Source organism: Ambystoma mexicanum, chromosome 7p (genome assembly GCF_040938575.1).
Source record: "Ambystoma mexicanum isolate Mex_15411 chromosome 7p, UKY_AmexF1_1, whole genome shotgun sequence".
NCBI classification, from domain to species: Eukaryota; Metazoa; Chordata; class Amphibia; order Caudata; family Ambystomatidae; genus Ambystoma; species Ambystoma mexicanum.
Window position 1 is genome coordinate 731,264,948 of NC_090939.1, and position 25,880 is coordinate 731,290,827.

The following is a 25,880-nucleotide window of genomic DNA, read 5'->3' on the forward strand; positions in this document are numbered from 1 at the left end:
AGGGGTTTACAGGCATCCTAGACCCCCTAAAGTCCAGAAAATGTTGGTGGCCCAAAAATGGTGTCAGAGAGCCTTGAATGTCCCAAAAACATTTGCAGCCTGAAAGGGGCATTAACCCGCATCCTAGACCACTGAAATGCCCAAAAATATTTTTGGCACAAAAAATGCATACTACACCCCTGAAAGTTCTGAAAATGTTAGCAGCCCAAATATGCCTTAAAATGCATTTTAGGCCTGCAAAAATGTTTAAAACTTTGAAGGACCAAAAAAGGGGTTTACAGGCATCCTAGACCCCCTAAAGTCCAGAAAATGTTGGTGGCCCATAAATGGTGTCAGAGAGCTCTGAATGTCCCCAAAACATTGTCAGCCTGAAAGGGGCATTAACTCGCATCCTAGACCACTGAAATTCCCAAAAATATTTTTGCCACGAAAAATGCATCCTACACCCATGAAGCTCAGAATATGTTAGCAGCCCAAAAAAGGCCTTAACATGCATTTTATGCCTGCAAATATGTTGAAAACTTTGGAGGCCCAAAAAAGGGGTTTACAGGCATCCTAGACCCCCTAAAGTCCAGAAAATGTGTGTGGCCCAAAAACAGTGTCAGAGAGCTTTGAATGTCCCAAAAACATTTGCAACCTGAAAGTGGCACTAACCCACATCCCAGACCACTGAAATTCCCAAAAATATTTTTGGCACAAAAAATGCATCCTACAACCCTGAAAGATCAGAAAATGTTGACATCTCAAAAAAAGGCCTTAAAATGCATTTTAGGCCTGCAAAAATGTTGAAAACTTTGAAGAACCAAAAAAGGGGTTTACAGGCATCCTAGACCCCCTAAAGTCCAGAAAATGTTGGTGGCCCAAAAATGGTGTCAGAGAGCCTTGAATGTCCCAAAAACATTTGCAGCCTGAAAGGGGCATTAACCCGCATCCTAGACCACTGAAATGCCCAAAAATATTTTTGGCACAAAAAATGCATACTACACCCCTGAAAGTTCTGAAAATGTTGGCAGCCCAAATATGCCTTAAAATGCATTTTAGGCCTGCAAAAATGTTTAAAACTTTGAAGGACCAAAAAAGGGGTTTACAGGCATCCTAGACCCCCTAAAGTCCAGAAAATGTTGGTGGCCCATAAATGGTGTCAGAGAGCTCTGAATGTCCCAAAAACATTGTCAGCCTGAAAGGGGTATTAACTCGCATCCTAGACCACTGAAATTCCCAAAAATATTTTTGCCACGAAAAATGCATCCTACACCCATGAAGCTCAGAATATGTTAGCAGCCCAAAAAAGGCCTTAAAATGCATTTTATGCCTGCAAAAATGTTGAAAACTTTGAAGGACCAAAAAAGGGGTTTACAGGCATCCTAGACCCCCTAAAGTCCAGAAAATGTTGGTGGCCCAAAAATGGTGTCAGAGAGCCCTGAATGTCCCAAAAACATTTGCAGAGTGAAATGGGCATTAAGCCGCATCCTAGACCACTGAAATTCCCAAAAATATTTTTGGCACAAAAAATGCATACTACACCCCTGAAAGTTCTGAAAATGTTAGCAGCCCAAAAATGCCTTAAAATGCATTTTAGGCCTGCAAAAATGTAGAAAACTTTGAAGGACCAAAAAAGGGGTTTACAGGCATCCTAGACCCCCTAAAGTCCAGAAAATGTTGGTGGCCCAAAAATGGTGTCAGAGAGCCCTGAATGTCCCAAAAACATTTGCAGAGTGAAACGGGCATTAACCTGCATCCTAGACCTCTGACATTCCCAAAAATATTTTTGGCACAAAAAATGAATACTACACCCCTGAAAGTTCTGAAAATGTTTAGCAGCCCAAAAATGCCTTAAAATGCATTATAGGCCTGCAAAAATGTTGAAAACTTTGGAGGCCGAAAAAAGGGGTTTAGAGGCATCCTAGACCCCCTAAAGTCCAGAAAATGTTGGTGGGCCAAAATCTGTGTCAGAGAGCTCTGAATGTCCCAAAAACATGTGCAGCGTCAAAAGGGCATTAACCCGCATCCTAGACCACTGAAATTCCCAAAAATATTTTTGGCACGAAAAATGCATCCTACACCCATGAAGCTCAGAATATGTTAGCAGCCCAAAAAAGGCCTTAAAATGCATTTTAGGCCTGCAAAAATGTTGAAAACTTTGAAGGACCAAAAAAGGGGTTTACAGGCATCCTAGACCCCTAAAGTCCAAAAAATGTTGGTGGCCCAAAAATGGTGTCAGAGAGTCCTGAATGTCCCAAAAACATTTGCAGCCTGAAAGGGGCATTAACCCGCATCCTAGACCACTGAAATTCCCAAAAATATTTTTGGCACGAAAAATGCATCCTACACCCATGAAGCTCAGAATATGTTAGCAGCCCAAAAAAGGCCTTAAAATGCATTTTAGGCCTGCAAAAATATTGAAAACTTTGAAGAACCAAAAAAGGGGTTTACAGGCATCCTAGACCCCCTAAAGTCCAGAAAATGTTGGTGGCCCAAAAACAGTGTCAGAGAGCTCTGAATGTCCCAAACAGATTTGCAGCCTGAAAGGGGCATTAAGTCGCATCCTAGACCACTGAAATTCCCCAAAATATTTTTGTCACAAAAAATGCATCCTACAACCCTGAAAGATCAGAAAATGTTGGCATCTCAAAAAAAGGACTTAAAATGCATCTTAAGCCTACAAAAATGTTGAAAACTTTGAGGGTCCAAAAAAGGGGTTTACAGGCATCCTAGACCCCCTAAAGTCCAGAAAATGGTTGTGGCCCAAAAATGGTGTCAGAGAGCCCTGAATGTCCCAAAAACATTTTCAGCCTGAAAGGGGCATTAATCCGCATCCTAGACCACTGAAATTCCCAAAAATATTTTTGGCACGAAAAATGCATCCTACACCCATGAAGCTCAGAATATGTTAGCAGCCCAAAAAAGGCCTTAAAATGCATTTTAGGCCTGCAAAAATGTTGAAAACTTTGAAGAACCAAAAAAGGGGTTTACAGGCATCCTAGACCCCTTAAAGTCCAGAAAATGTTGGTGGCCCAAAAATGGTGTCAGAGAGCCTTGAATGTCCCAAAAACATTTGCAGCCTGAAAGGGGCATTAACCCGCATCCTAGACCACTGAAATGCCCAAAAATATTTTTGGCACAAAAAATGCATACTACACCCCTGAAAGTTCTGAAAATGTTAGCAGCCCAAATTTGCCTTAAAATGCATTTTAGGCCTGCAAAAATGTTTAAAACTTTGAAGGACCAAAAAAGGGGTTTACAGGCATCCTAGACCCCCTAAAGTCCAGAAAATGTTGGTGGGCCAAAAATGGTGTCAGAGAGCCCTGAATGTCCCAAAAACATTTGCAGAGTGAAACGGGCATTAAACCGCATCCTAAACCTCTGACATTCCCAAAAATATTTTTGGCACAAAAAATGAATACTACACCCATGAAGCTCAGAATATGTTAGCAGCCCAAAAAAGGCCTTAAAGTGCATCTTAGGCCTGCAAAAATGTAGAAAACTTTGAAGGACCAAAAAAGGGGTTTACAGGCATCCTAGACCCCCTAAAGTCCAGAAAATGGTTGTGGCCCTAAAATGGTGTCAGAGAGCCCTGAATGTCCCAAAACATGTGCAGCCTGAAAGGGGCATTAACCCGCATCCTAGACCACTGAAATTCCCAAAATATTTTTGGCACAAAAAATGCATACTACACCCCTGAAAGTTCTGAAAATGTTAGCAGCCCAAAAATGCCTTAAAATGCATTTTAGGCCTGCAAAAATGTTGAAAACTTTGGAGGCCGAAAAAAGGGGTTTAGAATCATCCTAGACCCCCTAAAGTCCAGAAAATGGTTGTGGCCCTAAAATGGTGTCAGAGAGCCCTGAATGTCCCAAAACATGTGCAGCCTCAAAGGGGCATTAACCCGCATCCTAGACCACTGAAATTCCCAAAAATATTTTTGGCACGAAAAATGCATCCTACACCCATGAAGCTCAGAATATGTTAGCAGCCCAAAAAAGGCCTTAAAATGCATTTTAGGCCTGCAAAAATGTTGAAAACTTTGACGGACCAAAAAAGGGGTTTACAGGCATCCTAGACCCCCTAAAGACCAGAAAATGTTGGTGGCCCAAAAATGGTGTCAGAGAGCCCTGAATGTCCCAAAAACATTTGCAGAGTGAAACGGGCATTAACACGCATCCTAGACCACTGAAATTCCCAAAACCAAAAATATTTTTGGCACAAAAAATGCATACTACACCCCTGAAAGTTCTGAAAATGTTAGCAGCCCAAAAATGCCTTAAAATGCATTTTAGGCCTGCAAAAATGTTGAAAACTTTGAAGGACCAAAAAAGGGGTTTACAGGCATCCTAGACCCCCTAAAGTCCAGAAAATGTTGGTGGCCCAAAAATGGTGTCAGAGAGCCCTGAATGTCCCAAAAACATTTGCAGAGTGAAACGGGCATTAACCCGCATCCTAGACCACTGAAATTCCCAAAAATATTTTTGGCACAAAAAATGCATACTACACCCCTGAAAGTTCTGAAAATGTTAGCAGCCCAAAAATGCCTTAAAATGCATTTTAGGCCTGCAAACATGTTGAAAACTTTGAAGGACCAAAAAAGGGGTTTACAGGCATCCTAGACCCCCTAAAGTCCAGAAAATGTTGGTGGGCCATAATCTGTGTCAGAGAGCTCTGAATGTCCCCAAAACATTTGCAGCCTCAAAGGGGCATTAACCCGCATCCTAGACCACTGAAATTCCCAAAAATATTTTTGGCACGAAAAATACATCCTACACCCATGAAGCTCAGAATATGTTAGCAGCCCAAAAAAGGCCTTAAAATGCATTTTAGACCTGCAAAAATGTTGAAAACTTTGAAGAACTAAAAAAGGGGTTTACAGGCATCCTAGACCCCCTAAAGTCCAGAAAATGTTGGTGGCCCAAAAATGGTGTCAGAGAGCCTTCAATGTCCCAAAAACATTTGCAGCCTGAAAGGGCATTAATCCGCATCCTAGACCACTGAAATTCCCAAAAATATTTTTGCCACAAAAAATGCATAATACACCCCTGAAAGTTCTGAAAATGTTAGCAGCCCAAAAATGCCTTAAAATGCATTTTAGGCCTGCAAAAATGTTGAAAACTTTGAAGGACCAAAAAAGGGGTTTACAGGCATCCTAGACCCCCTAAAGTCCAGAAAATGTTGGTGGCCCAAAAATGGTGTCAGAGAGCCCTGAATGTCCCAAAAACATTTGCAGAGTGAAACGGGCATTAACCTGCATCCTAGACCTCTGACATTCCCAAAAATATTTTTGGCACAAAAAATGAATACTACACCCCTGAAAGTTCTGAAAATGTTTAGCAGCCCAAAAATGCCTTAAAATGCATTTTAGGCCTGCAAAAATGTTGAAAACTTTGGAGGCCGAAAAAAGGGGTTTAGAGGCATCCTAGACCCCCTAAAGTCCAGAAAATGTTGGTGGGCCAAAATCTGTGTCAGAGAGCTCTGAATGTCCCAAAAACATGTGCAGCCTCAAAGGGGCATTAACCAGCATCCTAGACCACTGAAATTCCCAAAAATATTTTTGGCACGAAAAATGCATCCTACACCCATGAAGCTCAGAATATGTTAGCAGCCCAAAAAAGGCCTTAAAATGCATTTTAGGCCTGCAAAAATGTTGAAAACTTTGAAGGACCAAAAAAGGGGTTTACAGGCATCCTAGACCCCTAAAGTCCAAAAAATGTTGGTGGCCAAAAATGGTGTCAGAGAGTCCTGAATGTCCCAAAAACATTTGCAGCCTGAAAGGGGCATTAACCCGCATCCTAGACCACTGAAATTCCCAAAAATATTTTTGGCACGAAAAATGCATCCTACACCCATGAAGCTCAGAATATGTTAGCAGCCCAAAAAAGGCCTTAAAATGCATTTTAGGCCTGCAAAAATGTTGAAAACTTTGAAGGACCAAAAAAGGGGTTTACAGGCATCCTAGACCCCCTAAAGTCCAGAAAATGTTGGTGGGCCAAAATCTGTGTCAGAGAGCTCTGAATGTCCCAAAAACATTTGCAGCCTCAAAGGGGCATTAACCCGCATGCTAGACCACTGAAATTCCCAAAAATATTTTTGGCACGAAAAATGCATCCTACACCCATGAAGCTCAGAATATGTTAGCAGCCCAAAAAAGGCCTTAAAATGCATTTTAGGCCTGCAAAAATGTTGAAAACTTTGAAGAACCAAAAAAGGGGTTTACAGGCATCCTAGACCCCTTAAAGTCCAGAAAATGTTGGTGGCCCAAAAATGGTGTCAGAGAGCCTTGAATGTCCCAAAAACATTTGCAGCCTGAAAGGGGCATTAACCCGCATCCTAGACCACTGAAATGCCCAAAAATATTTTTGCCACAAAAAATGCATATTACACCCCTGAAAGTTCTGAAAATGTTAGCAGCCCAAATATGCCTTAAAATGCATTTTAGGCCTGCAAAAATGTTTAAAACTTTGAAGGACCAAAAAAGGGGTTTACAGGCATCCTAAACCCCCTAAAGTCCAGAAAATGTTGGTGGGCCAAAAATGGTGTCAGAGAGCCCTGAATGTCCCAAAAACATTTGCAGAGTGAAACGGGCATTAAACCGCATCCTAAACCTCTGACATTCCCAAAAATATTTTTGGCACAAAAAATGAATACTACACCCATGAAGCTCAGAATATGTTAGCAGCCCAAAAAAGGCCTTAAAGTGCATCTTAGGCCTGCAAAAATGTAGAAAACTTTGAAGGACCAAAAAAGGGGTTTACAGGCATCCTAGACCCCCTAAAGTCCAGAAAATGTTGGTGGCCCAAAAATGGTGTCAGAGAGCCCTGAATGCTCCAAAAACATTTGCAGAGTGAAACGGGCATTAACCCGCATCCTAGACCACTGAAATTCCCAAAAATATTTTTGGCACAAAAAATGCAACCTATACCCCTGAAGCTCAGAATATGTTAGCAGCCCAATTAAGGCCTTAAAATGCATTTTAGGCCTGCAAAAATGTTGAAAACTTTGAAGGACCAAAAAAGGGGTTTACAGGCATCCTAGACCACCTAAAGTCCAGAAAATGTTAGTGGCCCAAAAACAGTGTCAGAGAGCTCTGAATGTCCCAAACAGATTTGCAGCCTGAAAGGGGCATTAAGTCGCATCCTAGACCACTGAAATTCCCCAAAATATTTTTGGCACAAAAAATGCATCCTACAACCCTGAAAGATCAGAAAATGTTGGCATCTCAAAAAAAGGACTTAAAATGCATCTTAAGCCTACAAAAATGTTGAAAACTTTGAAGGTCCAAAAAAGGGGTTTACAGGCATCCTAGACCCCCTAAAGTCCAGAAAATGGTTGTGGCCCAAAAATGGTGTCAGAGAGCCCTGAATGTCCCAAAAACATTTGCAGCCTGAAAGGGGCATTAATCCGCATCCTAGACCACTGAAATTCCCAAAAATATTTTTGCCACAAAAAATGCATAATACACCCCTGAAAGTTCTGAAAATGTTAGCAGCCCAAAAATGCCTTAAAATGCATTTTAGGCCTGCAAAAATGTTGAAAACTTTGAAGGACCAAAAAAGGGGTTTACAGGCATCCTAGACCCCCTAAAGTCCAGAAAATGTTGGTGGCCCAAAAATGGTGTCAGAGAGCCCTGAATGTCCCAAAAACATTTGCAGAGTGAAACGGGCATTAACCTGCATCCTAGACCTCTGACATTCCCAAAAATATTTTTGGCACAAAAAATGAATACTACACCCCTGAAAGTTCTGAAAATGTTTAGCAGCCCAAAAATGCCTTAAAATGCATTTTAGGCCTGCAAAAATGTTGAAAACTTTGGAGGCCGAAAAAAGGGGTTTAGAGGCATCCTAGACCCCCTAAAGTCCAGAAAATGTTGGTGGGCCAAAATCTGTGTCAGAGAGCTCTGAATGTCCCAAAAACATGTGCAGCGTCAAAGGGGCATTAACCCGCATCCTAGACCACTGAAATTCCCAAAAATATTTTTGGCACGAAAAATGCATCCTACACCCATGAAGCTCAGAATATGTTAGCAGCCCAAAAAAGGCCTTAAAATGCATTTTAGGCCTGCAAAAATGTTGAAAACTTTGAAGGACCAAAAAAGGGGTTTACAGGCATCCTAGACCCCTAAAGTCCAAAAAATGTTGGTGGCCCAAAAATGGTGTCAGAGAGTCCTGAATGTCCCAAAAACATTTGCAGCCTGAAAGGGGCATTAACCCGCATCCTAGACCACTGAAATTCCCAAAAATATTTTTGGCACGAAAAATGCATCCTACACCCATGAAGCTCAGAATATGTTAGCAGCCCAAAAAAGGCCTTAAAATGCATTTTAGGCCTGCAAAAATATTGAAAACTTTGAAGGACCAAAAAAGGGGTTTACAGGCATCCTAGACCCCCTAAAGTCCAGAAAATGTTGGTGGGCCAAAATCTGTGTCAGAGAGCTCTGAATGTCCCAAAAACATTTGCAGCCTCAAAGGGGCATTAACCCGCATGCTAGACCACTGAAATTCCCAAAAATATTTTTGGCACGAAAAATGCATCCTACACCCATGAAGCTCAGAATATGTTAGCAGCCCAAAAAAGGCCTTAAAATGCATTTTAGACCTGCAAAAATGTTGAAAACTTTGAAGAACCAAAAAAGGGGTTTACAGGCATCCTAGACCCCCTAAAGTCCAGAAAATGTTGGTGGCCCAAAAACAGTGTCAGAGAGCTCTGAATGTCCCAAACAGATTTGCAGCCTGAAAGGGGCATTAAGTCGCATCCTAGACCACTGAAATTCCCCAAAATATTTTTGTCACAAAAAATGCATCCTACAACCCTGAAAGATCAGAAAATGTTGGCATCTCAAAAAAAGGACTTAAAATGCATCTTAAGCCTACAAAAATGTTGAAAACTTTGAAGGTCCAAAAAAGGGGTTTACAGGCATCCTAGACCCCCTAAAGTCCAGAAAATGGTTGTGGCCCAAAAATGGTGTCAGAGAGCCCTGAATGTCCCAAAAACATTTTCAGCCTGAAAGGGGCATTAATCCGCATCCTAGACCACTGAAATTCCCAAAAATATTTTTGGCACGAAAAATGCATCCTACACCCATGAAGCTCAGAATATGTTAGCAGCCCAAAAAAGGCCTTAAAATGCATTTTAGGCCTGCAAAAATGTTGAAAACTTTGAAGAACCAAAAAAGGGGTTTACAGGCATCCTAGACCCCTTAAAGTCCAGAAAATGTTGGTGGCCCAAAAATGGTGTCAGAGAGCCTTGAATGTCCCAAAAACATTTGCAGCCTGAAAGGGGCATTAACCCGCATCCTAGACCACTGAAATGCCCAAAAATATTTTTGGCACAAAAAATGCATACTACACCCCTGAAAGTTCTGAAAATGTTAGCAGCCCAAATATGCCTTAAAATGCATTTTAGGCCTGCAAAAATGTTTAAAACTTTGAAGGACCAAAAAAGGGGTTTACAGGCATCCTAGACCCCCTAAAGTCCAGAAAATGTTGGTGGGCCAAAAATGGTGTCAGAGAGCCCTGAATGTCCCAAAAACATTTGCAGAGTGAAACGGGCATTAAACCGCATCCTAAACCTCTGACATTCCCAAAAATATTTTTGGCACAAAAAATGAATACTACACCCATGAAGCTCAGAATATGTTAGCAGCCCAAAAAAGGCCTTAAAGTGCATCTTAGGCCTGCAAAAATGTAGAAAACTTTGAAGGACCAAAAAAGGGGTTTACAGGCATCCTAGACCCCCTAAAGTCCAGAAAATGTTGGTGGCCCAAAAATGGTGTCAGAGAGCCCTGAATGCTCCAAAAACATTTGCAGAGTGAAACGGGCATTAACCCGCATCCTAGACCACTGAAATTCCCAAAAATATTTTTGGCACAAAAAATGCAACCTATACCCCTGAAGCTCAGAATATGTTAGCAGCCCAATTAAGGCCTTAAAATGCATTTTAGGCCTGCAAAAATGTTGAAAACTTTGAAGGACCAAAAAAGGGGTTTACAGGCATCCTAGACCCCCTAAAGTCCAGAAAATGTTGGTGGCCCAAAAACAGTGTCAGAGAGCTCTGAATGTCCCAAACAGATTTGCAGCCTGAAAGGGGCATTAAGTCGCATCCTAGACCACTGAAATTCCCCAAAATATTTTTGGCACAAAAAATGCATCCTACAACCCTGAAAGATCAGAAAATGTTGGCATCTCAAAAAAAGGACTTAAAATGCATCTTAAGCCTACAAAAATGTTGAAAACTTTGAAGGTCCAAAAAAGGGGTTTACAGGCATCCTAGACCCCCTAAAGTCCAGAAAATGGTTGTGGCCCAAAAATGGTGTCAGAGAGCCCTGAATGTCCCAAAAACATTTGCAGCCTGAAAGGGGCATTAACCCGCATCCTAGACCACTGAAATTCCCAAAAATATTTTTGCCACAAAAAATGCATAATACACCCCTGAAAGTTCTGAAAATGTTAGCAGCCCAAAAATGCCTTAAAATGCATTTTAGGCCTGCAAAAATGTTGAAAACTTTGAAGGACCAAAAAAGGGGTTTACAGGCATCCTAGACCCCCTAAAGTCCAGAAAATGTTGGTGGCCCAAAAATGGTGTCAGAGAGCCCTGAATGTCCCAAAAACATTTGCAGAGTGAAACGGGCATTAACCTGCATCCTAGACCTCTGACATTCCCAAAAATATTTTTGGCACAAAAAATGAATACTACACCCCTGAAAGTTCTGAAAATGTTTAGCAGCCCAAAAATGCCTTAAAATGCATTTTAGGCCTGCAAAAATGTTGAAAACTTTGGAGGCCGAAAAAAGGGGTTTAGAGGCATCCTAGACCCCCTAAAGTCCAGAAAATGTTGGTGGGCCAAAATCTGTGTCAGAGAGCTCTGAATGTCCCAAAAACATGTGCAGCGTCAAAGGGGCATTAACCCGCATCCTAGACCACTGAAATTCCCAAAAATATTTTTGGCACGAAAAATGCATCCTACACCCATGAAGCTCAGAATATGTTAGCAGCCCAAAAAAGGCCTTAAAATGCATTTTAGGCCTGCAAAAATGTTGAAAACTTTGAAGGACCAAAAAAGGGATTTACAGGCATCCTAGACCCCTAAAGTCCAAAAAATGTTGGAGGCCCAAAAATGGTGTCAGAGAGTCCTGAATGTCACAAAAACATTTGCAGCCTGAAAGGGGCATTAACCCGCATCCTAGACCACTGAAATTCCCAAAAATATTTTTGGCACGAAAAATGCATCCTACACCCATGAAGCTCAGAATATGTTAGCAGCCCAAAAAAGGCCTTAAAATGCATTTTAGGCCTGCAAAAATATTGAAAACTTTGAAGGACCAAAAAAGGGGTTTACAGGCATCCTAGACCCCCTAAAGTCCAGAAAATGTTGGTGGGCCAAAATCTGTGTCAGAGAGCTCTGAATGTCCCAAAAACATTTGCAGCCTCAAAGGGGCATTAACCCGCATGCTAGACCACTGAAATTCCCAAAAATATTTTTGCCACGAAAAATGCATCCTACACCCATGAAGCTCAGAATATGTTAGCAGCCCAAAAAAGGACTTAAAATGCATTTTAGACCTGCAAAAATGTTGAAAACTTTGAAGAACCAAAAAAGGGGTTTACAGGCATCCTAGACCCCCTAAAGTCCAGAAAATGGTTGTGGCCCAAAAATGGTGTCAGAGAGCCCTGAATGTCCCAAAAACATTTTCAGCCTGAAAGGGGCATTAATCCGCATCCTAGACCACTGAAATTCCCCAAAATATTTTTGGCACGAAAAATGCATCCTACACCCATGAAGCTCAGAATATGTTAGCAGCCCAAAAAAGGCCTTAAAATGCATTTTAGGCCTGCAAAAATGTTGAAAACTTTGAAGAACCAAAAAAGGGGTTTACAGGCATCCTAGACCCCTTAAAGTCCAGAAAATGTTGGTGGCCCAAAAATGGTGTCAGAGAGCCTTGAATGTCCCAAAAACATTTGCAGCCTGAAAGGGGCATTAACCCGCATCCTAGACCACTGAAATGCCCAAAAATATTTTTGGCACAAAAAATGCATACTACACCCCTGAAAGTTCTGAAAATGTTAGCAGCCCAAATATGCCTTAAAATGCATTTTAGGCCTGCAAAAATGTTTAAAACTTTGAAGGACCAAAAAAGGGGTTTACAGGCATCCTAGACCCCCTAAAGTCCAGAAAATGTTGGTGGGCCAAAAATGGTGTCAGAGAGCCCTGAATGTCCCAAAAACATTTGCAGAGTGAAACGGGCATTAAACCGCATCCTAAACCTCTGACATTCCCAAAAATATTTTTGGCACAAAAAATGAATACTACACCCATGAAGCTCAGAATATGTTAGCAGCCCAAAAAAGGCCTTAAAGTGCATCTTAGGCCTGCAAAAATGTAGAAAACTTTGAAGGACCAAAAAAGGGGTTTACAGGCATCCTAGACCCCCTAAAGTCCAGAAAATGTTGGTGGCCCAAAAATGGTGTCAGAGAGCCCTGAATGCTCCAAAAACATTTGCAGAGTGAAACGGGCATTAACCCGCATCCTAGACCACTGAAATTCCCAAAAATATTTTTGGCACAAAAAATGCAACCTATACCCCTGAAGCTCAGAATATGTTAGCAGCCCAATTAAGGCCTTAAAATGCATTTTAGGCCTGCAAAAATGTTGAAAACTTTGAAGGACCAAAAAAGGGGTTTACAGGCATCCTAGACCCCCTAAAGTCCAGAAAATGTTGGTGGCCCAAAAACAGTGTCAGAGAGCTCTGAATGTCCCAAACAGATTTGCAGCCTGAAAGGGGCATTAAGTCGCATCCTAGACCACTGAAATTCCCCAAAATAATTTTGGCACAAAAAATGCATCCTACAACCCTGAAAGATCAGAAAATGTTGGCATCTCAAAAAAAGGACTTAAAATGCATCTTAAGCCTACAAAAATGTTGAAAACTTTGAAGGTCCAAAAAAGGGGTTTACAGGCATCCTAGACCCCCTAAAGTCCAGAAAATGGTTGTGGCCCAAAAATGGTGTCAGAGAGCCCTGAATGTCCCAAAAACATTTGCAGCCTGAAAGGGGCATTAATCCGCATCCTAGACCACTGAAATTCCCAAAAATATTTTTGGCACGAAAAATGCATCCTACACCCATGAAGCTCAGAATATGTTAGCAGCCCAAAAAAGGCCTTAAAATGCATTTTAGGCCTGCAAAAATATTGAAAACTTTGAAGGACCAAAAAAGGGGTTTACAGGCATCCTAGACCCCCTAAAGTCCAGAAAATGTTGGTGGGCCAAAATCTGTGTCAGAGAGCTCTGAATGTCCCAAAAACATTTGCAGCCTCAAAGGGGCATTAACCCGCATGCTAGACCACTGAAATTCCCAAAAATATTTTTGCCACGAAAAATGCATCCTACACCCATGAAGCTCAGAATATGTTAGCAGCCCAAAAAAGGACTTAAAATGCATTTTAGACCTGCAAAAATGTTGAAAACTTTGAAGAACCAAAAAAGGGGTTTACAGGCATCCTAGACCCCCTAAAGTCCAGAAAATGGTTGTGGCCCAAAAATGGTGTCAGAGAGCCCTGAATGTCCCAAAAACATTTTCAGCCTGAAAGGGGCATTAATCCGCATCCTAGACCACTGAAATTCCCCAAAATATTTTTGGCACGAAAAATGCATCCTACACCCATGAAGCTCAGAATATGTTAGCAGCCCAAAAAAGGCCTTAAAATGCATTTTAGGCCTGCAAAAATGTTGAAAACTTTGAAGGACCAAAAAAGGGGTTTACAGGCATCCTAGACCCCTAAAGTCCAAAAAATGTTGGTGGCCCAAAAATGGTGTCAGAGAGTCCTGAATGTCCCAAAAACATTTGCAGCCTGAAAGGGGCATTAACCCGCATCCTAGACCACTGAAATTCCCAAAAATATTTTTGGCACGAAAAATGCATCCTACACCCATGAAGCTCAGAATATGTTAGCAGCCCAAAAAAGGCCTTAAAATGCATTTTAGGCCTGCAAAAATATTGAAAACTTTGAAGGACCAAAAAAGGGGTTTACAGGCATCCTAGACCCCCTAAAGTCCAGAAAATGTTGGTGGGCCAAAATCTGTGTCAGAGAGCTCTGAATGTCCCAAAAACATTTGCAGCCTCAAAGGGGCATTAACCCGCATGCTAGACCACTGAAATTCCCAAAAATATTTTTGGCACGAAAAATGCATCCTACACCCATGAAGCTCAGAATATGTTAGCAGCCCAAAAAAGGCCTTAAAATGCATTTTAGACCTGCAAAAATGTTGAAAACTTTGAAGAACCAAAAAAGGGGTTTACAGGCATCCTAGACCCCCTAAAGTCCAGAAAATGTTGGTGGCCCAAAAACAGTGTCAGAGAGCTCTGAATGTCCCAAACAGATTTGCAGCCTGAAAGGGGCATTAAGTCGCATCCTAGACCACTGAAATTCCCCAAAATATTTTTGTCACAAAAAATGCATCCTACAACCCTGAAAGATCAGAAAATGTTGGCATCTCAAAAAAAGGACTTAAAATGCATCTTAAGCCTACAAAAATGTTGAAAACTTTGAAGGTCCAAAAAAGGGGTTTACAGGCATCCTAGACCCCCTAAAGTCCAGAAAATGGTTGTGGCCCAAAAATGGTGTCAGAGAGCCCTGATTGTCCCAAAAACATTTTCAGCCTGAAAGGGGCATTAATCCGCATCCTAGACCACTGAAATTCCCAAAAATATTTTTGGCACGAAAAATGCATCCTACACCCATGAAGCTCAGAATATGTTAGCAGCCCAAAAAAGGCCTTAAAATGCATTTTAGGCCTGCAAAAATGTTGAAAACTTTGAAGAACCAAAAAAGGGGTTTACAGGCATCCTAGACCCCTTAAAGTCCAGAAAATGTTGGTGGCCCAAAAATGGTGTCAGAGAGCCTTGAATGTCCCAAAAACATTTGCAGCCTGAAAGGGGCATTAACCCGCATCCTAGACCACTGAAATGCCCAAAAATATTTTTGGCACAAAAAATGCATACTACACCCCTGAAAGTTCTGAAAATGTTAGCAGCCCAAATTTGCCTTAAAATGCATTTTAGGCCTGCAAAAATGTTTAAAACTTTGAAGGACCAAAAAAGGGGTTTACAGGCATCCTAGACCCCCTAAAGTCCAGAAAATGTTGGTGGGCCAAAAATGGTGTCAGAGAGCCCTGAATGTCCCAAAAACATTTGCAGAGTGAAACGGGCACTAAACCGCATCCTAAACCTCTGACATTCCCAAAAATATTTTTGGCACAAAAAATGAATACTACACCCATGAAGCTCAGAATATGTTAGCAGCCCAAAAAAGGCCTTAAAGTGCATCTTAGGCCTGCAAAAATGTAGAAAACTTTGAAGGACCAAAAAAGGGGTTTACAGGCATCCTAGACCCCCTAAAGTCCAGAAAATGTTGGTGGCCCAAAAATGGTGTCAGAGAGCCCTGAATGCTCCAAAAACATTTGCAGAGTGAAACGGGCATTAACCCGCATCCTAGACCACTGAAATTCCCAAAAATATTTTTGGCACAAAAAATGCAACCTATACCCCTGAAGCTCAGAATATGTTAGCAGCCCAATTAAGGCCTTAAAGTGCATTTTAGGCCTGCAAAAATGTTGAAAACTTTGAAGGACCAAAAAAGGGGTTTACAGGCATCCTAGACCCCCTATAGTCCAGAAAATGTTGGTGGCCCAAAAACAGTGTCAGAGAGCTCTGAATGTCCCAAACAGATTTGCAGCCTGAAAGGGGCATTAAGTCGCATCCTAGACCACTGAAATTCTCCAAAATATTTTTGGCACAAAAAATGCATCCTACAACCCTGAAAGATCAGAAAATGTTGGCATCTCAAAAACAGGACTTAAAATGCATCTTAAGCCTACAAAAATGTTGAAAACTTTGAAGGTCCAAAAAAGGGGTTTACAGGCATCCTAGACCCCCTAAAGTCCAGAAAATGGTTGTGGCCCAAAAATGGTGTCAGAAAGCCCTGAATGTCCCAAAAACATTTGCAGCCTGAAAGGGGCATTAATCCGCATCCTAGACCACTGAAATTCCCAAAAATATTTTTGCCACAAAAAATGCATAATACACCCCTGAAAGTTCTGAAAATGTTAGCAGCCCAAAAATGCCTTAAAATGCATTTTAGGCCTGCAAAAATGTTGAAAACTTTGAAGGACCAAAAAAGGGGTTTACAGGCATCCTAGACCCCCTAAAGTCCAGAAAATGTTGGTGGCCCAAAAATGGTGTCAGAGAGCCCTGAATGTCCCAAAAACATTTGCAGAGTGAAACGGGCATTAACCTGCATCCTAGACCTCTGACATTCCCAAAAATATTTTTGGCACAAAAAATGAATACTACACCCCTGAAAGTTCTGAAAATGTTTAGCAGCCCAAAAATGCCTTAAAATGCATTTTAGGCCTGCAAAAATGTTGAAAACTTTGGAGGCCGAAAAAAGGGGTTTAGAGGCATCCTAGACCCCCTAAAGTCCAGAAAATGTTGGTGGGCCAAAATCTGTGTCAGAGAGCTCTGAATGTCCCAAAAACATGTGCAGCGTCAAAGGGGCATTAACCCGCATCCTAGACCACTGAAATTCCCAAAAATATTTTTGGCACGAAAAATGCATCCTACACCCATGAAGCTCAGAATATGTTAGCAGCCCAAAAAAGGCCTTAAAATGCATTTTAGGCCTGCAAAAATGTTGAAAACTTTGAAGGACCAAAAAAGGGGTTTACAGGCATCCTAGACCCCCTAAAGTCCAGAAAATGTTGGTGGCCCAAAAATGGTGTCAGAGAGTCCTGAATGTCCCAAAAACATTTGCAGCCTGAAAGGGGCATTAACCTGCATCCTAGACCACTGAAATTCCCAAAAATATTTTTGGCACGAAAAATGCATCCTACACCCATGAAGCTCAGAATATGTTAGCAGCCCAAAAAAGGCCTTAAAATGCATTTTAGGCCTGCAAAAATGTTGAAAACTTTGAAGAACCAAAAAAGGGGTTTACAGGCATCCTAGACCCCCTAAAGTCCAGAAAATGTTGGTGGCCCAAAAATGGTGTCAGAGAGCCTTGAATGTCCCAAAAACATTTGCAGCCTGAAAGGGGCATTAACCCGCATCCTAGACCACTGAAATGCCCAAAAATATTTTTGGCACAAAAAATGCATACTACACCCCTGAAAGTTCTGAAAATGTTAGCAGCCCAAATATGCCTTAAAATGCATTTTAGGCCTGCAAAAATGTTTAAAACTTTGAAGGACCAAAAAAGGGGTTTACAGGCATCCTAGACCCCCTAAAGTCCAGAAAATGTTGGTGGCCCATAAATGGTGTCAGAGAGCTCTGAATGTCCCCAAAACATTGTCAGCCTGAAAGGGGCATTAACTCACATCCTAGACCACTGAAATTCCCAAAAATATTTTTGCCACGAAAAATGCATCCTACACCCATGAAGCTCAGAATATGTTAGCAGCCCAAAAAAGGCCTTAACATGCATTTTATGCCTGCAAATATGTTGAAAACTTTGGAGGCCCAAAAAAGGGGTTTACAGGCATCCTAGACCCCCTAAAGTCCAGAAAATGTGTGTGGCCCAAAAACAGTGTCAGAGAGCTCTGAATGTCCCAAAAACATTTGCAACCTGAAAGTGGCACTAACCCACATCCCAGACCACTGAAATTCCTAAAAATATTTTTGGCACAAAAAATGCATCCTACAACCCTGAAAGATCAGAAAATGTTGACATCTCAAAAAAAGGCCTTAAAATGCATTTTAGGCCTGCAAAAATGTTGAAAACTTTGAAGAACCAAAAAAGGGGTTTACAGGCATCCTAGACCCCCTAAAGTCCAGAAAATGTTGGTGGCCCATAAATGGTGTCAGAGAGCTCTGAATGTCCCAAAAACATTGTCAGCCTGAAAGGGGTATTAACTCGCATCCTAGACCACTGAAATTCCCAAAAATATTTTTGCCACGAAAAATGCATCCTACACCCATGAAGCTCAGAATATGTTAGCAGCCCAAAAAAGGCCTTAAAATGCATTTTATGCCTGCAAAAATGTTGAAAACTTTGGAGGCCCAAAAAAGGGGTTTACAGGCATCCTAGACCCCCTAAAGTCCAGAAAATGTCTGTGGCCCAAAAACAGTGTCAGAGAGCTCTGAATGTCCCAAAAACATTTGCAGCCTGAAAGTGGCACTAACCCACATCCCAGACCACTGAAATTCCTAAAAATATTTTTGGCACAAAAAATGCATCCTACAACCCTGAAAGATCAGAAAATGTTGGCATCTCAAAAAAAGGCCTTAAAATGCATTTTAGGCCTGCAAAAATGTTGAAAACTTTGAAGGACCAAAAAAGGGGTTTACAGGCATCCTAGACCCCCTAAAGTCCAGAAAATGTTGGTGGCCCAAAAATGGTGTCAGAGAGCCCTGAATGTCCCAAAAACATTTGCAGAGTGAAATGGGCATTAAGCCGCATCCTAGACCACTGAAATTCCCAAAAATATTTTTGGCACAAAAAATGCATACTACACCCCTGAAAGTTCTGAAAATGTTAGCAGCCCAAAAATGCCTTAAAATGCATTTTAGGCCTGCAAAAATGTAGAAAACTTTGAAGGACCAAAAGAGGGGTTTACAGGCATCCTAGACCCCCTAAAGTCCAGAAAATGTTGGTGGGCCAAAATCTGTGTCAGAGAGCTCTGAATGTCCCAAAAACATTTGCAGCCTCAAAGGGGCATTAACCCGCATGCTAGACTACTGAAATTCCCAAAAATATTTTTGGCACGAAAAATGCATCCTACACCCATGAAGCTCAGAATATGTTAGCAGCCCAAAAAAGGCCTTAAAATGCATTTTAGGCCTGCAAAAATGTTGAAAACTTTGAAGAACCAAAAAAGGGGTTTACAGGCATCCTAGACCCCCTAAAGTCCAGAAAATGTTGGTGGCCCAAAAATGGTGTCAGAGAGCCTTGAATGTCCCAAAAACATTTTCAGCCTGAAAGGGGCATTAACCCGCATCCTAGACCACTGAAATGCCCAAAAATATTTTTGGCACAAAAAATGCATACTACACCCCTGAAAGTTCTGAAAATGTTAGCAGCCCAAATATGCCTTAAAATGCATTTTAGGCCTGCAAAAATGTTGAAAACTTTGAAGGACCAAAAAAGGGGTTTACAGGCATCCTAGACCCCCTAAAGTCCAGAAAATGTTGGTGGCCCATAAATGGTGTCAGAGAGCTCTGAATGTCCCAAAAACATTGTCAGCCTGAAAGGGGCATTAACTCGCATCCTAGACCACTGAAATTCCCAAAAATATTTTTGGCACGAAAAATGCATCCTACACCCATGAAGCTCAGAATATGTCAGCAGCCCAAAAAAGGCCTTAAAATGCATTTTATGCCTGCAAAAATGTTGAAAACTGTGGAGGCCCAAAAAAGGGGTTTACAGGCATCCTAGACCCCCTAAAGTCCAGAAAATGTGTGTGGCCCAAAAACAGTGTCAGAGAGCTCTGAATGTCCCAAAAACATTTGCAGCCTGAAAGTGGCACTAACCCACATCCCAGACCACTGAAATTCCTAAAAATATTTTTGGCACAAAAAATGCATCCTACAACCCTGAAAGATCAGAAAATGTTGGCATCTCAAAAAAAGGCCTTAAAATGCATTTTAGGCCTGCAAAAATGTTGAAAACTTTGAAGAACCAAAAAAGGGGTTTACAGGCATCCTAGACCCCCTAAAGTCCAGAAAATGTTGGTGGCCCAAAAATGGTGTCAGAGAGCCTTGAATGTCCCAAAAACATTTGCAGCCTGAAAGGGGCATTAACCCACATCCTAGACCACTGAAATGCCCAAAAATATTTTTGGCACAAAAAATGCATACTACACCCCTGAAAGTTCTGAAAATGTTGGCAGCCCAAATATGCCTTAAAATGCATTTTAGGCCTGCAAAAATGTTTAAAACTTTGAAGGACCAAAAAAGGGGTTTACAGGCATCCTAGACCCCCTAAAGTCCAGAAAATGTTGGTGGCCTATAAATGGTGACAGAGAGCTCTGAATGTCCCAAAAACATTGTCAGCCTGAAAGGGGTATTAACTCGCATCCTAGACCACTGAAATTCCCAAAAATATTTTTGCCACGAAAAATGCATCCTACACCCATGAAGCTCAGAATATGTTAGCAGCCCAAAAAAGGCCTTAAAATGCATTTTATGCCTGCAAAAATGTTGAAAACTTTGGAGGCCCAAAAAAGGGGTTTACAGGCATCCTAGACCCCCTAAAGTCCAGAAAATGTTTGTGGCCCAAAAACAGTGTCAGAGAGCTCTGAATGTCCCAAAAACATTTGCAGCCTGAAAGTGGCACTAACCCACATCCCAGACCACTGAAATTCCTAAAAATATTTTTGGCACAAAAAATGCATCCTACAACCCTGAAAGATCAGAAAATGTTGGCATCTCAAAAAAAGGCCTTAAAATGCATTTTAGGCCTGCAAAAATGTTGAAAACTTTGAAGGACCAAAAAAGGGGTTTACAGGCATCCTAGACCCCCTAAAGTCCAGAAAATGTTGGTGGCCCAAAAATGGTGTCAGAGAGCCCTGAATGTCCCAAAAACATTTGCAGAGTGAAATGGGCATTAAGCCGCATCCTAGACCACTGAAATTCCCAAAAATATTTTTGGCACAAAAAATGCATACTACACCCATGAAGCTCAGAATATGTTAGCAGCCCAAAAAAGGCCTTAAAATGCATTTTAGGCCTGCAAAAATGTTGAAAACTTTGAAGAACCAAAAAAGGGGTTTACAGGCATCCTAGACCCCCTAAAGTCCAGAAAATGTTGGTGGCCCAAAAATGGTGTCAGAGAGCCTTGAATGTCCCAAAAACATTTGCAGCCTGAAAGGGGCATTAACCCGCATCCTAGACCACTGAAATGCCCAAAAATATTTTTGGCACAAAAAATGCATACTACACCCGTGAAAGTTCTGAAAATGTTAGCAGCCCAAATATGCCTTAAAATGCATTTTAGGCCTGCAAAAATGTTGAAAACTTTGAAGGACCAAAAAAGGGGTTTACAGGCATCCTAGACCCCCTAAAGTCCAGAAAATGTTGGTGGCCCATAAATGGTGTCAGAGAGCTCTGAATGTCCCAAAAACATTGTCAGCCTGAAAGGGGCATTAACTCGCATCCTAGACCACTGAAATTCCCAAAAATATTTTTGGCACGAAAAATGCATCCTACACCCATGAAGCTCAGAATATGTCAGCAGCCCAAAAAAGGCCTTAAAATGCATTTTATGCCTGCAAAAATGTTGAAAACTGTGGAGGCCCAAAAAAGGGTTTTACAGGCATCCTAGACCCCCTAAAGTCCAGAAAATGTTTGTGGCCCAAAAACAGTGTCAGAGAGCTCTGAATGTCCCAAAAACATTTGCAGCCTGAAAGTGGCACTAACCCACATCCCAGACCACTGAAATTCCTAAAAATATTTTTGGCACAAAAAATGCATCCTACAACCCTGAAAGATCAGAAAATGTTGGCATCTCAAAAAAAGGCCTTAAAATGCATTTTAGGCCTGCAAAAATGTTGAAAACTTTGAAGGACCAAAAAAGGGGTTTACAGGCATCCTAGACCCCCTAAAGTCCAGAAAATGTTGGTGGCCCAAAAATGGTGTCAGAGAGCCCTGAATGTCCCAAAAACATTTGCAGAGTGAAATGGGCATTAAGCCGCATCCTAGACCACTGAAATTCCCAAAAATATTTTTGGCACAAAAAATGCATACTACACCCCTGAAAGTTCTGAAAATGTTAGCAGCCCAAAAATGCCTTAAAATGCATTTTAGGCCTGCAAAAATGTAGAAAACTTTGAAGGACCAAAAGAGGGGTTTAGAGGCATCCTAGACCCCCTAAAGTCCAGAAAATGGTTGTGGCCCTAAAATGGTGTCAGAGAGCCCTGAATGTCCCAAAAACATTTGCAGCCTGAAAGGGGCATTAACCCGCATCCTAGACCACTGAAATTCCCAAAATATTTTTGGCACAAAAAATGCATACTACACCCCTGAAAGTTCTGAAAATGTTAGCAGCCCAAAAATGCCTTAAAATGCATTTTAGGCCTGCAAAAATGTTGAAAACTTTGAAGGACCAAAAAAGGGGTTTACAGGCATCCTAGACCCCCTAAAGTCCAGAAAATGTTGGTGGGCCAAAATCTGTGTCAGAGAGCTCTGAATGTCCCAAAAACATTTGCAGCCTCAAAGGGGCATTAACCCGCATGCTAGACTACTGAAATTCCCAAAAATATTTTTGGCACGAAAAATGCATCCTACACCCATGAAGCTCAGAATATGTTAGCAGCCCAAAAAAGGCCTTAAAATGCATTTTAGGCCTGCAAAAATGTTGAAAACTTTGAAGAACCAAAAAAGGGGTTTACAGGCATCCTAGACCCCCTAAAGTCCAGAAAATGTTGGTGGCCCAAAAATGGTGTCAGAGAGCCTTGAATGTCCCAAAAACATTTGCAGCCTGAAAAGGGCATTAACCCGCATCCTAGACCACTGAAATGCCCAAAAATATTTTTGGCACAAAAAATGCATACTACACCCCTGAAAGTTCTGAAAATGTTAGCAGCCCAAATATGCCTTAAAATGCATTTTAGGCCTGCAAAAATGTTTAAAACTTTGAAGGACCAAAAAAGGGGTTTACAGGCATCCTAGACCCCCTAAAGTCCAGAAAATGTTGGTGGCCCAAAAATGGTGTCAGAGAGCCCTGATTGTCCCAAAAACATTTTCAGCCTGAAAGGGGCATTAATCCGCATCCTAGACCACTGAAATTCCCAAAAATATTTTTGGCACGAAAAATGCATCCTACACCCATGAAGCTCAGAATATGTTAGCAGCCCAAAAAAGGCCTTAAAATGCATTTTAGGCCTGCAAAAATGTTGAAAACTTTGAAGAACCAAAAAAGGGGTTTACAGGCATCCTAGACCCCTTAAAGTCCAGAAAATGTTGGTGGCCCAAAAATGGTGTCAGAGAGCCTTGAATGTCCCAAAAACATTTGCAGCCTGAAAGGGGCATTAACCCGCATCCTAGACCACTGAAATGCCCAAAAATATTTTTGGCACAAAAAATGCATACTACACCCCTGAAAGTTCTGAAAATGTTAGCAGCCCAAATTTGCCTTAAAATGCATTTTAGGCCTGCAAAAATGTTTAAAACTTTGAAGGACCAAAAAAGGGGTTTACAGGCATCCTAGACCCCCTAAAGTCCAGAAAATGTTGGTGGGCCAAAAATGGTGTCAGAGAGCCCTGAATGTCCCAAAAACATTTGCAGAGTGAAACGGGCACTAAACCGCATCCTAAACCTCTGACATTCCCAAAAATATTTTTGGCACAAAAAATGAATACTACACCCATGAAGCTCAGAATATGTTAGCAGCCCAAAAAAGGCCTTAAAGTGCATCTTAGGCCTGCAAAAATGTAGAAAACTTTGAAGGACCAAAAAAGGGGTTTACAGGCATCCTAGACCCCCTAAAGTCCAGAAAATGTTGGTGGCCCAAAAATGGTGTCAGAGAGCCCTGAATGCTCCAAAAACATTTGCAGAGTGAAACGGGCATTAACCCGCATCCTAGACCACTGAAATTCCCAAAAATATTTTTGGCACAAAAAATGCAACCTATACCCCTGAAGCTCAGAATATGTTAGCAGCCCAATTAAGGCCTTAAAGTGCATTTTAGGCCTGCAAAAATGTTGAAAACTTTGAAGGACCAAAAAAGGGGTTTACAGGCATCCTAGACCCCCTATAGTCCAGAAAATGTTGGTGGCCCAAAAACAGTGTCAGAGAGCTCTGAATGTCCCAAACAGATTTGCAGCCTGAAAGGGGCATTAAGTCGCATCCTAGACCACTGAAATTCTCCAAAATATTTTTGGCACAAAAAATGCATCCTACAACCCTGAAAGATCAGAAAATGTTGGCATCTCAAAAACAGGACTTAAAATGCATCTTAAGCCTACAAAAATGTTGAAAACTTTGAAGGTCCAAAAAAGGGGTTTACAGGCATCCTAGACCCCCTAAAGTCCAGAAAATGGTTGTGGCCCAAAAATGGTGTCAGAAAGCCCTGAATGTCCCAAAAACATTTGCAGCCTGAAAGGGGCATTAATCCGCATCCTAGACCACTGAAATTCCCAAAAATATTTTTGCCACAAAAAATGCATAATACACCCCTGAAAGTTCTGAAAATGTTAGCAGCCCAAAAATGCCTTAAAATGCATTTTAGGCCTGCAAAAATGTTGAAAACTTTGAAGGACCAAAAAAGGGGTTTACAGGCATCCTAGACCCCCTAAAGTCCAGAAAATGTTGGTGGCCCAAAAATGGTGTCAGAGAGCCCTGAATGTCCCAAAAACATTTGCAGAGTGAAACGGGCATTAACCTGCATCCTAGACCTCTGACATTCCCAAAAATATTTTTGGCACAAAAAATGAATACTACACCCCTGAAAGTTCTGAAAATGTTTAGCAGCCCAAAAATGCCTTAAAATGCATTTTAGGCCTGCAAAAATGTTGAAAACTTTGGAGGCCGAAAAAAGGGGTTTAGAGGCATCCTAGACCCCCTAAAGTCCAGAAAATGTTGGTGGGCCAAAATCTGTGTCAGAGAGCTCTGAATGTCCCAAAAACATGTGCAGCGTCAAAGGGGCATTAACCCGCATCCTAGACCACTGAAATTCCCAAAAATATTTTTGGCACGAAAAATGCATCCTACACCCATGAAGCTCAGAATATGTTAGCAGCCCAAAAAAGGCCTTAAAATGCATTTTAGGCCTGCAAAAATGTTGAAAACTTTGAAGGACCAAAAAAGGGGTTTACAGGCATCCTAGACCCCCTAAAGTCCAGAAAATGTTGGTGGCCCAAAAATGGTGTCAGAGAGTCCTGAATGTCCCAAAAACATTTGCAGCCTGAAAGGGGCATTAACCTGCATCCTAGACCACTGAAATTCCCAAAAATATTTTTGGCACGAAAAATGCATCCTACACCCATGAAGCTCAGAATATGTTAGCAGCCCAAAAAAGGCCTTAAAATGCATTTTAGGCCTGCAAAAATGTTGAAAACTTTGAAGAACCAAAAAAGGGGTTTACAGGCATCCTAGACCCCCTAAAGTCCAGAAAATGTTGGTGGCCCAAAAATGGTGTCAGAGAGCCTTGAATGTCCCAAAAACATTTGCAGCCTGAAAGGGGCATTAACCCGCATCCTAGACCACTGAAATGCCCAAAAATATTTTTGGCACAAAAAATGCATACTACACCCCTGAAAGTTCTGAAAATGTTAGCAGCCCAAATATGCCTTAAAATGCATTTTAGGCCTGCAAAAATGTTTAAAACTTTGAAGGACCAAAAAAGGGGTTTACAGGCATCCTAGACCCCCTAAAGTCCAGAAAATGTTGGTGGCCCATAAATGGTGTCAGAGAGCTCTGAATGTCCCCAAAACATTGTCAGCCTGAAAGGGGCATTAACTCACATCCTAGACCACTGAAATTCCCAAAAATATTTTTGCCACGAAAAATGCATCCTACACCCATGAAGCTCAGAATATGTTAGCAGCCCAAAAAAGGCCTTAACATGCATTTTATGCCTGCAAATATGTTGAAAACTTTGGAGGCCCAAAAAAGGGGTTTACAGGCATCCTAGACCCCCTAAAGTCCAGAAAATGTGTGTGGCCCAAAAACAGTGTCAGAGAGCTCTGAATGTCCCAAAAACATTTGCAACCTGAAAGTGGCACTAACCCACATCCCAGACCACTGAAATTCCTAAAAATATTTTTGGCACAAAAAATGCATCCTACAACCCTGAAAGATCAGAAAATGTTGACATCTCAAAAAAAGGCCTTAAAATGCATTTTAGGCCTGCAAAAATGTTGAAAACTTTGAAGAACCAAAAAAGGGGTTTACAGGCATCCTAGACCC